Below are 16,122 nucleotides of genomic sequence, written 5' to 3'. Positions count from 1 at the left end.
TACATCCCCCTCAAGGATGATTACCATGACTGTTATCATGTTAAGGTCCCGAGAAGTCCTGCAGTGAGGAAATCATTTAACTTTGTTCAGCTCAGAATGGGTTGGCATTACTTGGAAACTAATGCAACTGAATTTTCATGGAGCTCCATTTTGTAGCCCATGGGAAAAGTAAAACAGAGTAAAATAAACTAAAATATAGGTAAGGAGGACACAGTAAGTTTCTTCCCAATGCACAACGGATTGGGATAGGAGATTTTGGATTGTATGCACAGACTCAGAGGGAATTTAACATGCCATGTTTTTCTGATTTGGTTTTCAAGTCTGCAGAGATGAGTAACACACTGTTGGGGGTTGCTGTCTGGCCGTTTAAGACAGACTTTCTACTCTCATCTTGTTGAGGAGGCAACGCGCATACACACATACACTCAAGATAACTACCTATCCCTGAGCAGGGAAGCGAGGGTAGACTGGAGTGGAAATGGTGCCCGGCAGAAGAGGAAGGAGTGAATCTTGGTCGCGCTGGGGAGGAGCTGGTGAAGCAGGGCCAGGAGGAAGGTACCCGGTTCTGTCCTGTCCCAAGCTCAGGCCTGCTTTTGCTCTCCCTCATGTGGTTCTTCCAGTCTGAGGGGAGCAGAGAAGTCGGGGCCTGACCGACTATGTGGGGTGAGCTAGCTTTGTGGGGGTGGCGGCGGCAGCTCACTTGTACCCTACACAGAGTCAGTCAGGGAAAGGTCCGCTGTGGCCTTCTCTGGAGATACTTTCTTCCCACGGGGTGGCCAGGGAGGTGCCTGTAATTTGAGGGGCAGCTCGAACTTGTTCAGTTAGCCACAGGTTGAGGGGGGTGGGCAGGGAAAACGTGACTCTGAGTGCTCTTGGTTGCAATGGACTGCCTTGTGCTCAGAAATCTCTGTGGCCTTGTGCCTGGCGGTGGGGAGTAGGAGAGAGCCCACAAGGATGCCCCTGATCTGGGATGCATGCAGAAATGCATCCTTCCTGGGGAAGGATGGGACAGATGTGGGCGCACCCTGCCGCCAGGCAACACCTGTTGAGAAACCCAGCTGCAGTCGGGGTAAGGGGCGTTCTTGGCCCCTGCCTCACAACCGCCTTGGCAGCTGCCCGGGTGTGGCTCCACACTGCACCTGTGACGCCACTCTTGCCAAGCCCCGAATGGGCAAGACCTCCTCGGGCCGCAGGGCTCTGTGCCATCACCGCGGCAGTCACCCATACCTCGGGCGGATCCAGTCCCCTATCTTGGCCGCCAGTCTGAGAAGCAGAAGCAGATTTCACAGCCAAGGGCTCAGAGTCAAGTTTGTTTTAAGTCATTAAAACGTACAAGTTATTAAAAACTGGAGGTGGGGAGCAAAGACAACTAGAGCCAGAGATGAGAGACCAGTAGAAAACACCAAGATGGGAATGGTTGGTGCATTTCCAACCAACTGGCTCCTATGCTAATAGTTATCCACTAGGAGGAAAAAGCTTTTGGCTGCAAGGAACCCCTCCCCACCCCCCCGCACCCCCACCAAAACAGAGTAGAAGACTTTTTTTTTTTTTTTTAGGTAGAGAAAAGTAGGCCAAGAAATTACTTAAAGGCTTTCTGATGACCTCATAGCTCATGGTCCTTGTTCCAAGTAATGTAACACACAGGGGAGAGCAGTGACAGGAAACAGGACAACTCAGCGGAATTCCACACTGTAATCATTTGTGTGTTTTCTCGTTAACCGCTTTAACCCGAGGACCTTAAAACAGTTCACAAATTTACAATGATCAAACCTCATGGCCCACCTGAAGGAGGGCAGAATGTTGTGTTGCTCATTTTATAGATCGGTGGACTCCAACACGGAGAGCTTGAAAGAAAATGTCTCCAGAGCCCTCCAGCAAGAGAAGCCTGCCCAAGGATCTGAGGAGAGCCCTTCCTCCTGACAGGCCTGCCCCTGGGGCCTGGACCTCTATTGTCACCTCCTTTCCTGTTGGAAAATATGTCTATACTTAAAAAAAAAAAAAAAGTCTATACTTAAAAGTTACAGTAAAAATATCTTCAAAATAATATATATAGGAAAATATGTAATGTATAATAAAAATTTGCAAACAAAAATTAAAAAGCTGTAGTTTGCCAAGATGGGGTTCCTTTTTACCCAGTGGCCTCCTTTTAGTCTTTTGTTTTGCCCTCACAAGTCAGTGGAAAGGCAGCAATTTGGAAAGAGGTTTTCTTTTCCAGAAGGAGAAGGAAATGGAAGAGTTGCTTTTTAAGATGAAATGCTGTGAGATGATGGGATGAGGGTTGGGGGAGGGGAAGAAGAGGGGTGTGAGAACTTTGTTCATCTTGGTTGAAAGTGCCCCAGAAAATATTTATCTTAGTTTACCTCAGAAGGGCAGGACGTGCAAGAGCTCTGCGAGCTTTGCTCACAGTTGGGATTTTCCTTCCCAGCTTAGGCTTCCTACAACTGAGGATGCTCTGTTCTCACTCAGGGACCTGGGCTAGAATGGGGCCAAGGGGCCAGAGCGGCTCTGACTTTAGGGCAAGAGGTGTCTCCGTTTCCTCAATGTCTGCCCAACTCACTTGGTGTCTCGCCCTTCATTCTCTCCATTTGAAGGCAAGGAATAAAGATGTTTGCCCCGAGATTCCCAAGGATAATAGCTACTCTATGCTGCATTTATAAGTGGTTTTCATCTTTGGTTCCACAGTAGTGTGTTATGCACGCAATGATGGTAATAGCGACACTTCCTTGCTGTTTGCATAATGTCTGGCAATTTGCAAAATGCCTTAGGGAGCTTACATATATGCTCCCCAAAACCTCGTGTCAGGCCGTGTTCCATGGATAGTTACCAGTCTCATTCGAACACTTCTGCTTTAATTCCGGGATCTTTCGAAGGATGTCATTGAACTGACCACTTGCCCCCAGACTCTCAGGGGGGTAATTATAAACCATTTCTAGCAGAGACTGGTTCTCGCTGGTCCCCATGAACAAGTGATACCCAGTGCTGGGAGTCAGACAATTCACACATGAAGCTGGAATTTGTCTGCTTTGTTTGACTATTTCAGATTGAACATCAATAATTAGGTAAACATGAGTAAATTTGGTCCAATAATTCTCCTTCCCTCCCTCCTTAGTCCAGTGTCGTTGGGCCTTACAGGGAGTTCTGGGTTCTCAGATCTTGTCAGGGCATTGTAGATCTCAGTAATTCTCAATTCTCCCTTCCCCCTCTCATGCCCACTTCCAGCTCTAAATCCCCAAAATGTCATAACCGACAAAAATTGTACAAGAGAGCTTAATTTTGAAAGGAGGTGAACTGCCTCCATCGAGATCTTTCTGGAGAATATTAATAACCTAACGAAACATGATGTAGAGATAATTCTCTCATCGGCTCTAACTGAAAGCCAGCGTGGAGGGAAAGTTGCGGATGGCGGGAGCCTTATGGATGTTGGTCCTCCATTACTCAGCAGGGAAATGCTTCTTATGGTGTTCCAGAAGGGAGGGGTAGTCACGACAAGTCATACCATGGGTCACAGTGCATCACATTGACTCACGGCCAGATCTTGAGAAAAATTCACAGCAGTCAGGAAATTCCCCGAGAATGCTCTCATTTCACCCTCTGCTGACCCTGCGGTGAGAGCATAGGTAGTAGGGTCAGGCTGGAGGACGTTTTTTAAAAAGGGAAAATCAAAGCAGTTCTGTTGTTTCTGCATGTCTCTGGCAGGGCAGAGTCCTTACGGGCCTGGCTAAAAATGCAGGATCAGCCTTGAGCCCTGGTGACCTGGGGGCAGCCTGCTTGGGTCTGTTCCTTCATTCTAGACTTTTGTTTTTGCACAGCTCCATCCCTGTCCCACCCAGCTTTGTTTCCCTTTGGGGACCAGCATCATTCCCTCTGGACAAAGCAGGATGCCCATGATCTCGTCTTCCAATGGATAGAGCCAAATTTAGAGTTGGGGCTGCTCATTTGAGCTTTGCATATAATTGGGCCTGGCACAAAGGGTTATCATTAGGAGGAAGGGCATGAAATGAAGAAAAAAAAAAAAAAAGGGAAAGCTGGTACTCAAATTAGAAAAGATTTTCTGAGAAGAGACACAGTGGTAAGGCTGAAAGGTCTAATCTCAGAGGAGTCCTTAAGAGAAAGGACAGAGTATTAAAAATGCCCAGATGGGGGCACCTGGGTGGCTCAGTGGTTTAAGCCTCTGCCTTTGGCTCAGGTCATGATCTCAGGGTCCGGGGATTGAGCCCCACATCGGGCTCGAGCCCCACATCGGGCTCTCTGCTCAGCGGGGAGCCTGCTTCCCCCCTTTCTCTGCTTGCTGCTCTGCCTACTTCTGATTTCTCGCTCTGTCAAATAAAATAAATAAAATCTTAAAAAAAAAAAAATGCCCAGATGGGGCAATTAGAGAAGCTAATATGGCCATCTCTTAGGATCACTTGCTTCCAAGTACGGCAGGTGCAGGGGGATTGTCGTGATAGGTGGCAATAGACACCGGAAGCATCCATTGTTAAGATCCAGGGTCTGCTCCCTGGGCGGCAGAGAACAATTGGAGAAACAGGGAGATCCACTTAATAGATGTTTGCCAGGCATCTCTGGAGCTGGGCATCGTCACTTCGGACTGATTGACAATAGAGGGTCCTGGGGGATCCTGAGCCCTTTGCTCAGCCATTGGCTTAGGGAACACCTTTGTCTAGAGCCTGGCTGCTCGTTGCCTTGGGAAATGGGACCATTACTGCTCCCTCCTCTCCAGCTGGGGAGCCAGTGCTTCCTTCCTTACTCAGTGTGGGTCCAGGGGGCACCATGAAGCCGGTCAAGGAGATGCTGTCGCCGCTAAGCTGGCGGGTGGATACGCATGTGTCCCCCGCACAGGGGTCTGGGGCCCTGTCGTGTGAAGAGGACCCAGGGGACCCCGGGTAGTGGGCCCGGCACTGCTCTGGTCCAACTCTTCCGGCCCCTCCAGCTCCACCTATGGACTCACATGGGGGGTACCTTGGCAGCCTCTCGCCAGACTGTCTCGGCACCCCACATTCCTGGTGGCGTCCCAGCTCTGCGTGACCTCGGGTTCTAATATTCTTGGGTTCGCTCAGACTACCCAGCTGGCTCCGCTCCGGGCTTCCTGGCCTTGTTAAAACCAAAATGCCGTCTTTTACAACCCGGCTCTTTCCATCAAGTTCATCAAGCAGCCGCTCTTTTACAAGCGAGATGGCCCCTTTGGTGAGCTCTTCCTGGAGGGGGTGGCGGATGTGGGCAGGGAGCCTAGGCTCCAGCCGGGTCTGGCCTGGGCTCTATTCTTTAATGACAGTTAAAAAACAAAACAAAACAAAACAAACAAAATGAAGTTCGAAGGTGAGTGACCCTCCAAGAGGAAAGATTAAATGGGTTGATTTGGGAACTGTTCAACCCTGGAGGCATGGCTAAGAAACGTAATCTATTTTGAATTTTTCTTCACGAGCCTAAGTTGGTTATGGTGTGGGAATAACTTTTTCATTTTGTCCCTCCCTTTCTCTGTGCTATAAAAATATTCATGGCAAGGAGTATACAGGTTGTGTAAACGTCCCTTCAAAAAAGCACATAAAGGGATTATGTGTAGTCAACTTGTGTCTTCCTCCAAATGGGGATGTTCACAGGGACACATAGAGATATCCTTCACACACTGGATGTGAAAAAATAGCCAATTTAGAATTTGGCAGAGCAGCCCGGCCTGAGCGAGTAGAAAAGCTTGGCTTGGGGCTTAACAAACAATCCCATAAAACCCACACTTGCTTTTATTGAATGGTGATGCATGAAGGACCGAGGGTGGCCAACTTGAACAAGGACAAGAGCCAACATTCACAGTATTGTCCATAAAGGGTGGCAGCAAAGTTTCTTTTTTGCTGAAATTCAATCTATTCCTAGAAAAAAAAAAAATGCTTCTCGTACTAGTTGGCTCGGCTTCACTCTGGTGCGTCTTTCTGCTGTGATATCATTTCAGTGCCTTCAAGGTTCAAGATGCAATGTCTTTTGCAGCCTCACCCCTTCCAGGTCAGCCTCCACAAGGCTGGCTGCCAGAGTAATCTTTATAAAAATGCAAATCAAATCTATCACTCTCCTACTGAAAATCCTTCAGTGGCTCCCCATTGCTAAAGTTCAAATTCCTTAGCTTAGTGGACAAGCTCTTCAGCCATCTGTCCGTGCTACCCATGTCACTCAGAGTCTCCCATCGCTGCACACCCTACACTCCAGCTATTTCAAATCGACAGGCCATAATCTCCAAGCCTCATACATTTGCACATATCATTTCCTCCATCGGGACTGCCTGGGGACGTGAGTTGGGATCCATGAGAGCAAATGCTGCACAGGGCAGGGGGGCACAGAAGGCTGATGTGGGGCAGGGGGAATGCAAGTTGTAGTTCCAACTAGGGTATTTGGAAAAGGCCTCTTGAGAAGGGGACTGAGCAAAGGCAGAAGGAGATGAGGGAGTGGGTCATGCAGATACCCAAAGAAGGAGCATTCCAGGCAGAGGGAACAGTAAGTGCAAAGGCCCTGAGGTGGGAATGTGCCTAGTACCTTCAAGGAATAGTTGGAGCAGGGTGGATGAGGAAGGTGTGGGGCAGCTAGGAGCCTGGCTGAGGAAAGTCGGGATCTTTTTTTTTTTTTTTTTAAGATTTATTTATTTATTTTGGGGAGAGAGAGAGAGAGAACATGAGCAGATGAGCAGGAGGGGCAGAGGGAGAGGGAGAGGGGAGAATCTCAAGCAGACTCCTGCTGACTGCAGAGCCCAACATGGGGCTCAATCCCATTTCAACTCAAGGAGTTGAAACCAAGAGTCAGACACTTAACTGACTGAGCCACCAAGACACCCCCATGGGGCTCTTGAACTGAAACAATTCCCACCTTTCTCCTGTGGCCAGTGGCACTAGTGAGAATGCATGACCCTGAGAAGCCAGAGGCTTGGCTGGGAAGTGCTTTGGAGGGTTGAATCACTTTGCTTATGGAAGCAGAATGGGTCTAAAAGTAGGTGCAAGTGTCAGGCTCTGGACTTGATTTTCTTCCAACCTATGTGCACCCAGTCTCCACAAAACCATTTTAGAATTGTTCACACTGGTGCTTGAGAAAGGATACACCTTCGAAATGCTGCAGTCTTGTTTATGTCCCAGACTGAATAAGTGATCCTGGTCCTCAGTGGACCCTCAGTGGGGGGTTTAACCCATGTCTTACCTATACTATTCCCAGTCGCAATTTGTTTTATCAGTCCTTCCCCATTCTTCCTTTACAAACAGTCCGAGATGTCATATATGGATCTTCTCTCAAGCCTTTGGGTAAAATCGTGAATTAAGGTGTCACAGTCTCTACCTCCCCTCCCTGGTTCCCACTCCGTTTTTATTGTGGCAAAATAATTAACATTTACCATTTTCACCATTCTGGGGCATGAAGTACCTTTATGGTGTCGGTTAAGTCATTCCCACCGTCCATCTCCAGAGTGTCCTCATCCTCCCCAATCGAAAAAAGGCTGCCTGGTTAAACACTGACAGTCCCCACTTCCCTCCTCGGCCCCTGGCAGCCACCATTCTCCTCTCTGCCTCTGTGATTATTGACTACCCAGGGACCTCGCACAAGGGGAATCATACAAGACTTTGTGGATGGGCTTCTGCGGCCGGCTCATTTCACTTAGTGTAAGGAATGTCTTCGAGGTTCATCCATTCAGCAGGTGTCAAAATTTCCTTCCTTTTTAAGGCTGAATAATAATCATATACAACATATACGTATATATGTCTGTACGTACACACACACCCTGCATTTTGTTTTCCTGTGCATTCATTTATGGACCTTTGAGAGAATAACGATGCTGAGATTATGGGCATGTAGATACCTGCTTTCACTGCTTTGTTCCCTCTTCCTTGAAGGTACTTTTTGGAACAGGAACACCTCTTGGCTTCCCGATTCAGTCTCTGTGGCTGCCTTTCTCCCTTCCAACCTACTTTGCTTTATTAACTTGACTAAGGATGAGCACTCCTCTTTAGCTCAGCCCTCAGCCACTAGGGAATTAGAGGCTGAGTAAGTCACACAGAAGTAAAAGGGGACGACTTTTCTCATATCACTCTCCAGGAAGCTACTAACACTGCAGGAAATAGAGACCATGTTCCCGGGCCTGGGTCTTCTGATTCTTAGAGGCAGGGGATGATAAGGGACTAGGCAGGGTTCTTGCTTGGAGAGTCAGTGCCACATCCTGGCTGGGGCCACTGGACATCTCTTGGGAGGACTTCGTGTGTTGGCTGTAATAGAACCTGGGTGAAGGCAAGGCCATGGTTTTGGGGCTCCTTGGGCCAGCGCATTTCATTCCGTGGCTATAGGTGGCACCTGTTAGTATTACTTTGGGTCGCTGGCTTAAATAGCGCTTGACTTTGAACGAAAAAGATGCAAATTACAAAACAAATTGTACATTTTGTAAGTTTGCTTCTAAAAGAGAGGAGGCACAGATAAGAGGGAGAATGGAATCAATAGGAATGAGCACTCCTGTGGGAGTCTGCCAGATACAGGTGAAGATGAGGGTCTCGTTAGCCGTGGGCTTTGGCCAACCTGTCCAAATTCTGTGAGCTTCAGTTTCTCTATGATAGGCAAATGGGCAGAGCTTCATTGTTGGGATTAAATGAGAAAACGGATGAATAACCCTATCTGCAGATTAGCATTACAATCACCTGAGATACTTTTTTTTTTTTTAAGATTTATTTATTTGTTTGAAAGAGGGGAACAGGAGAGCATGTGCAGAGGGGAGAGGCAGAGGGAGAAGAGTCACAAAAGAGTGTGCTGAGGGGTACCTGAGTGGCTCAGTGGGTTAAGCCTCTGCCTTCAGCTCAGGTCCTGGGAGCAAGCCCCACATGCAGCTCTCTGCTCAGCAGGGAGCCTGCTTCCCCCTCCCACCCCCCTCCACAGCCTGCCTCTCTGCCTACTTGTGATCTCTGTCTGTCAAATAAATAAAGAAAATCTTTAAAAAAAAAAAAAAAAGGGCGGGTGACCTTGCCTAAAATAATGGATTCGTTGATATTAAAAAAAAAAAAAAAAAGTGTGCTGAGCGTGAAGCCCATCACAGGACTCGATCTCATGGCCCCGAGAAGAGGACCGGAGCTGAAACCAAGAATTGGACATTGGACACTCAGCCAACTGTGCCACCCAGGTGCCCCTCACCTGGGATGCTTTTAAAACATAGGCTGCCTGGGTGCCCTCCCCAGAGATCCAAATTTAATTGGTTGGGAGCATCAGTGATTTTTACAAAGCTCCCCAGGTAACCCTAATATGCAGCCATGCTGGCCAATCAATGGCCTTGGATGTAGGAGACTCTCTGGGAATGTCGGCCCTCCTTCTCAGCTCTCCTAAGGCTCTCCGAACATACCGGAGCCTTAGTTTCCCAGCACAGAAAAATGGGATTCAGAGCAGAGTCTACCCTGGTTTTCTACAACCATGGAAAGCGATACCAGCTTTGCACGTGGCCTGATGCTAGGAAACAGTCCGTAAATGCTGGCTTTTCTGGCAAACGTGGTGAGAATGACCGTGTCCTCTGCACTGTGGCAAGCCCTCCCCACCACCCCCAGAGCAGCTGACCATCCTCTCGCCTGCCTGCCCGGGCTGTCCAGCTTCAGCTCCCCTGCTGAGCCATGTTCCTGGGAGATGCCTGGTGAGAACTTGGGATCAGACTGAGTCAGAGGTATTTGCAGACTTGACTCACCAGGTCTTAAACCCAGAAGACTGCCCTGTGGGTCTTATGACGTTCCTGGAAAATAAAAGAAGTGAATATTATTGGGTTGAGTTCATCAGACACTCACCCTCCCTTTTGTGTGTCGGGCTTTCTGAAAGGAGCAAGCAGCAAGCCAGCCAAGTCTAAGCCATCAAAGGAAAGCACCCGGCTGCAGGCCTGAGAGACGCTGTTTCTTCTGCCGACAGGTTCAGCCTCTTCCCACAGACTTCTGCTCCTCTGGCTCCCCAGGGCTACCCTGTTTCTCCTCCCTCTAGGCTCCTGGGAAAGTGTTCCCAAGGGCTGCCTCTGGTGAGGTGTGTCAGAACTGAGCTATGCTGGAGGGCTGGGTGTGGGCTGGGAAGGGCCATCTGGACTCCAGAGAACAAGAAAGTGGAAGCTCTCCTGGAGTGAGAATTTCTGCAAACTTACACTTAAGCAACAGCAGGTAGGGCATCCATTTCTTCGATGCCTCCTTTATCTTTGAAGATCTTAAATCCTAACATTTCCACATTCCGGCTGTCTCTAGAAACTGCCTCTCCGCATCTCTAGAACTGTCACTTTAGCAATAACAACTGTCATTTTGTAATTTCTCACCCACAGCTGAGAACTCCTAACTGGTGGTCCCGCTCCTACTTTGTCTACTCCCTGCCCAACACAGCCGGGTGAACTTTTCAAAATACAAAACTAATTATATCAAACACACACACACCCTTATGCTTAAAACTTTCCCAAACCTTGCCATTGCTCTTAGGATAAGGGAAAAACTCCTTAACAAGTTCAACAAGACCCTGTGTGTCAGGATTTGGTGAGGTTGTGAGGATAGAAAACCCAGTTTAAAGGGGTTTTAACAGATAAGATTTTATTTTCTCACAAAAAGTCTGCAGTGGAACCAGCTAGGATTGGCATAACAATTCCCCAAAGTTATCAAGGACTCAGTGCTCTGCTCTGTCATCCTTAGCAGATGGTTTCCACGTCATGGTCCAAAAGGGCTGCTTGAGCAGCAGCCATTGCAACCAAATCCCAGGCAGAGAAAGGAAGAATCGCACACAGTACCTTTACTGGCATCTTTCTGCCCAGAATTTCTCTACTAGCTACAGCTAATTAGAAGACAGGCTGGAAAATGTACTCTTTAAGTGGTCATGGGCCTAAAAAGCAGGAAGAGAAAAACGGATGTTGGGCAACACTGGGAGTATATATCATACACTACATTTCCTGACCCCTACTCTCTTCTTGAGCATCATCTGGTCTCCTGCTTCCTTTCCCTAGCTATTTCCATTCCTGTCAACATTGGCTTTCTCTAGAAGTCCCCTGTATTTGCAACACTCCCTCCTGCCACAGGCCCTTGCTCAGAATTCAGCTTTCTCCCCTATTCTGATTTGACTCTAGAACTCTGCTCAAGCAGCATTTCCTCAGGGAATCTTCCTTGATTAGGTCAACCCTCCCATTTAGATGCTTATCGCATGCATGTCGATGGTATCATTCTTGCAATTACACATTTATTTTATGCAGTCATTTGATTATTTTCTGCCCCCACAATGAGGTCAGAGTTTAGGTCTAGCTTTGCACAGGAAAGAGCATTCTGCGGGGCATACTGTAGGTACTCAATAAATATTTCTTGAATGAATTAATGAATAGATTTAGCTCTTATCTCATACAAAGTAAGAGAGGCTGAGACTCAGCAAGAGATTTTCCTAGGTGAGTGGTGGTGGGTGGCCAGGAGGACTAGGGAGAGGCAGTAGAGCCTGGGGACCTTCCTAATTGACTGAGGACTTCCCCTGAGGGGAAGTCAGAGAGAAGAGCAGGGTTTAGGGAAATGATCTAAAGGGGTTATTTGCAAATGAATGGCAGGTTCTTACAGGCAGCCTCAGGCTTCATCTCTCCCCCAGGGGCATCCCCAGAGCAAGGGTAGCCTCAGGCTGGTGGGTCTACCCGGTGGTGACAGGGAATGCCAAATGAGTGTCAAAACATTTAAAAAAGGGTCAGTCTTTCAAGGTGGCTATTTGCCAGCCAAAAAGTGACTCAGTCTGACTCAGCAATAAGATTGAAATGAAAGTGGTCAGAGGACCTTGACCCTGTAGCCTGGGTAGGAAGCCATCACTTTCTGCTAAAGGTCAGTGACCAGTGAGAGGGAAAGCATACCCATGCGCGCTCACTGCCAACATCTCGGCAAACGCAGAAAACAATAATCCCCTCACATGCCTAGCATCTTTGTGTACTTCCTCCCAGTCCTTATTTTACACGTTTTTCTATAAGCAGTTGAACTCCTTCACAAAACATGATTTGGCAATTTCCTTTCTCACTAAACTAAGCACGTGTTTTTAAATGGCTTTCCGGAGAGGATGTACTGATCTACTCTACTACAAACAATGTGCTAGAATGCCTCTCTCCTGACAATCCTTGCAAACTTTACCAGTTAAACATTGCAGTTTATCATTCCTAATTCCTAATTATTTCAGTTCATTATTATTATTTTAATTTGTGGTTCTTTCATGTCTAGAGAGAATGAATGCTTCTCAAACGCTTCTTAGTTATATATATTTTTGATAATATATATTTAAATATATTTATTTTTCAATCTATATTTTTCAATCCATGTATTTTAGTTCATAATTCCTTCTTTTAATTTGCAATTCTTTCATTTCTAGAGAGAATGAAAACTTTTCAAGTGCTTATTAGTTGTACAAAACTGACGTTTTTCAAAACTGACTTTTGCACCATTTTTTCTAGGATGGTAAATAGGAACCAGAAATTTTCCAAATGCTTATGATTTATACATATTTTTTCAAAACTGACTTTGGCAAAGTTATTTCTAGGATGGTAAATAGAACCTTTCCCACCTCTAGAAGTAGCATCTGTCCCAAATGGTTGTGTGTGTGAGGAAGATGGGGGTAGCGATGGGGAGAGGAAGGAGTGCTGTGGCAGAAAGTTTCCACTCCGAGTTTGGGTGACCCTGGCTCCCACGCCAGTCTCCAGCACGCCTTTGGAAGGATGAGGATCCAAGCTTTCTCAGCAAACCAACACTCACTAAATAGATGGCGGATGTTTGCAGTGCAGCTTTTTTGGATTGCTGCCCCAATCTGATCCACTGGAGGGGTTTTGATATCTGGGAGGCAAACTGGGAGCCAATGGAGCAGGGGAGGGACTGTGTCTGGTGGGGCTATGTCTCCAGAGCCCAGTAGGTCACCTGGCATGTGGTCATTCCTCAGTACAGGTATGTTCTGTGGCTGAATGATGGGAAGACTGAATGAATAGTTGCTAGGAGAAAGGAGACCCTGTCCCTCTGTGTTCTCAGTTCTGTTCCGTGCTAGGTCAGGAAACAGCAAGTCCCTGTCTCGCACAGACCGCCATCTCCATTTGGAAGTTAATCCAAATAGTAGCAAATATTCCTTCTGACTCTGAAGTTCTATGAAAACGCCTAAGCTGTTTTGCTTTTCTTTTTTCAAAGTGCCCTCATCTATGAAACCAGATGAAAATGTTGACCTCCCATGGGGTTGCCAGATAAAATATGGGACACTCAGTTACATCTGAATATCAGATAAACAAGGGATACTTTTTTAGTGTAAGTATGTCTCAAAGAGTGCATGACTCTGAAAATAAAGGAAGCACTGAATGATAGACAACGTCCAGCTGGATCAGTGTATTGCACCTGGGCTTGTGTTTCTGGACTGATGATGATTACTTGGCATTCATTCAACAAGTATTTATTGAGCATCTAGTAGATGCCAGACACCGTTTAGGCCCTGGTGACACAGCAGAGAATAAAATAAAGCAGTGTCTTTGTTTTCACATGACTTACGTCCTTATAGACGAAAAAGTACATAAAATATCAGGTGGTCCTAAAGCTCAGAAGACTAATAAAGCAGGATAAAGATCAGAGACCCTGTGGGGTGGGGGGGAGGAGGGAATCAAGCAGTCTGATGACCTTGACCTTCTCCACCTGAGAGCCTCTGACCTCCATCAAGAGTTGTGTTTGTAACAATAGGACCCTGATGTGATTTTTATAGCAATTATGAAGCTGCATGAAAATGATGTCATTGATTCAAAGGCACCTGTCCAAATCAGGGATAAAACGGTCAGCTTCAGGGATGGAAGAGACCTATAAATCATTTGGTGCAGATTTTAGCTGAGCTGGGGCTGGGGCTGCAACCAAGTTCCCTGACAGCTGGGAAAAAGTTCAGGAAGGTCAGGTACTTATTAAAAAGATGCTTCTGTTTTCAATTTCTATGTGGCGGTCAGGGTGGATTGAGTCCTGACAACTTGATGTGTTTTTGAAGTTTTAGCTGGAACAGCAGGGAGGTATTTTCCTTTTTAAGAAGTCTTCAAGCTGGGGTACCTGGGTGGCTCAGCTGGTTAAGCGCCTGCCTATCGAGCCCATCGTGGGGAGGCTGCTTTTCCCTCTCCTCCCTGTTCATGCTCTCTCTCTCTCTCTCTCTCAAATAAATAAATAAAATCTAAAAAAAAAAAAGTCTTTATGCTCCCTGGAGGTTCAAGGCTGGGCTGAGGACCGTGAGACTCATTGCTGGAGAGGCTACCTGTTTTACTCTCCTACCATTAGCACCAGCACTGTTGCTATCTTCATGATCATATCATGCTTGCAGGTGGTTCCCCTACCCCTGGTTACTCAAGTTGCTATGGTCATGAATCCTACGTTTTATTGCTAAGCTGTGTATTTGGTCTACACCTTTGCTAGGCAAGGTGTGGTTCCCAGGCCAGCAGCAGCCCATCATCTGGGAGCTGGCTATAAATGCAGAGTCTCTGGTCCCACCCCTGACCTGCTGAGTCACAGCCTGTCCTTTAAGAGTGTCCCACGGAATGGCATGAATGTTAAAGTTTAGGAAAGACTGTGCTAGAACATTCTGTGTGCTTGTGTCCATTGCGTTTCATACACTAGACTTGTATTTGATTTAACATACAGGCTTCTTATCTGCTATGAGATTTGGATGTGTGGGGCTCAGTCATGTCTTCCTCAACATCAGTTTGTAGAGTTCTTACCATTTTCAGCTCATGGGAATTATGCGCTCAGATATGTCCTCAGATTCTCAGTTTTCAAGGGAAGATCCTCATGGAAACCGGAAGAAATGAAGTTTTGGTAGAGGAGGGGCAGTTCCTTGAAAACCAATAGCAGAAGGTGACCAGGAAATTTCTACCAGAGAAGTTTTTAGGCATTCTGGTGGTTTCTCTGCAAATTGTGTTCTCTGGAGGAACAAGAGCCTCTAGGCCTGTCAGAGGGGATTCCCGACTACACAAACTGGCCCGCTGGAAATCTGAGGCCTCTAGGGCCCTATGAGAACGCTGTGGGGGACCAGAGTCAGGATGCAGGAGGGAACAAGCTCTCTTCTGGTGATCAGGGCTTCTTTGAGCCCCAGCCAGGCACAGGTGAAAGAACAGCTAGCCCGTGAGAGTGCACGTGTTCACCTTCCAGGGGTATAGGTTTACTCGTGGGCTTTCATCATAGGGCCCTTCCCAAGATAACAAGCTGAGGGAATCGAGCAAGTTCTGCCTCTGAAAGGCTTGGAAGTCCTGAAGGGCAGGGCGTAAAGGTGGGCCCTCAAACAGACAACGCAGAAAGCCAAGAGAGACACACTCCAGCTAGAACTGGGGGCGAGGCCTCAGAGACTTGGTCCCAGTAAAACTCAGAACTGCTTCCAGGGTGAGCACAGACTATCTCCCCAAAGGCAGCAAACAGGGTGGCTGAGACAGCTGAGTTAAGGGCTTTTGCACTGATGTGGATCCTTTGATGTGAACTTGGTAAACCTCCTTACCAGACCCAGTCACAAAGAGCTGCCGCCCACTTTTTACCTGGAGGCTCAAGGGATTAGGGGCAGACTAGCAAAGGTAGGCTTGTCAAGAGCCTCCAGGGCCTTGAGTGAAGCCCACTGTGAACCCAGATCAATGCTTCAAATTGAAGATTTTTGAAAGTGGGCTGATCAGCCTTGGAAGGGTCTGGGGGGTGGGGAGGGGTGGGGAGTGTCGCTGGACCCAACATGTACAACTTATACAGATGGGAAAGTGAAATCAAGTCCCTAAGTGGGGAGGGGAGGATGGGACTGGCCCAAAGTTCCATGGCATTTTCTGTGACGATTAGTGCTACTGTCATCTGGCTCCTGGCCCAAGATTCTTTCAACTGCCCCCTGAGAGCCTGGCTTTGGTGGGATGGGGAAGGAGGCCATCTGTTTAACACACTTCTGCTTCTGAGAACAGTGGGGAAGGGCCCTCCTTTCCATCTTCACCCACTGTCCTTGGCAGGACAGTGTCAGTCGAGGCTGCAACTCTGTCCCCATGCCCTCACTGTCTTCACGGGAGGGCCACCTCCCTAGACTGCGGGGCGGGGGGGGGGGGGGGGGGGGGGGGGGGCCCCCCCCCCCCCCCGGGCGGTGGGGGGGGCTCCCTTTCTCCCCCCCCCCCCACTGTTCTCCCACCCCCCCCCCCCCCCCCCCCCCCGT

The 16,122-nt window shown here is 47.8% G+C and overlaps 1 protein-coding gene across 2 annotated transcripts in view; it reads left to right on the top strand.

The window, feature by feature from the left end:
* Positions 1-16,122, top strand: part of RUNX2 (RUNX family transcription factor 2) — a 223,512-nt gene that overhangs the window by 205,891 nt on the left and 1,499 nt on the right. The gene's annotated exons all lie outside the window — the stretch shown is intronic.

The sequence above is a fragment of the Mustela nigripes genome, chromosome 5 (genome assembly GCF_022355385.1).
Source record: "Mustela nigripes isolate SB6536 chromosome 5, MUSNIG.SB6536, whole genome shotgun sequence".
Lineage (NCBI taxonomy): Eukaryota > Metazoa > Chordata > Mammalia > Carnivora > Mustelidae > Mustela > Mustela nigripes.
Note: the sequence above shows the minus strand (reverse complement) of the source record. Positions and strands in the feature narration are given on the sequence as shown.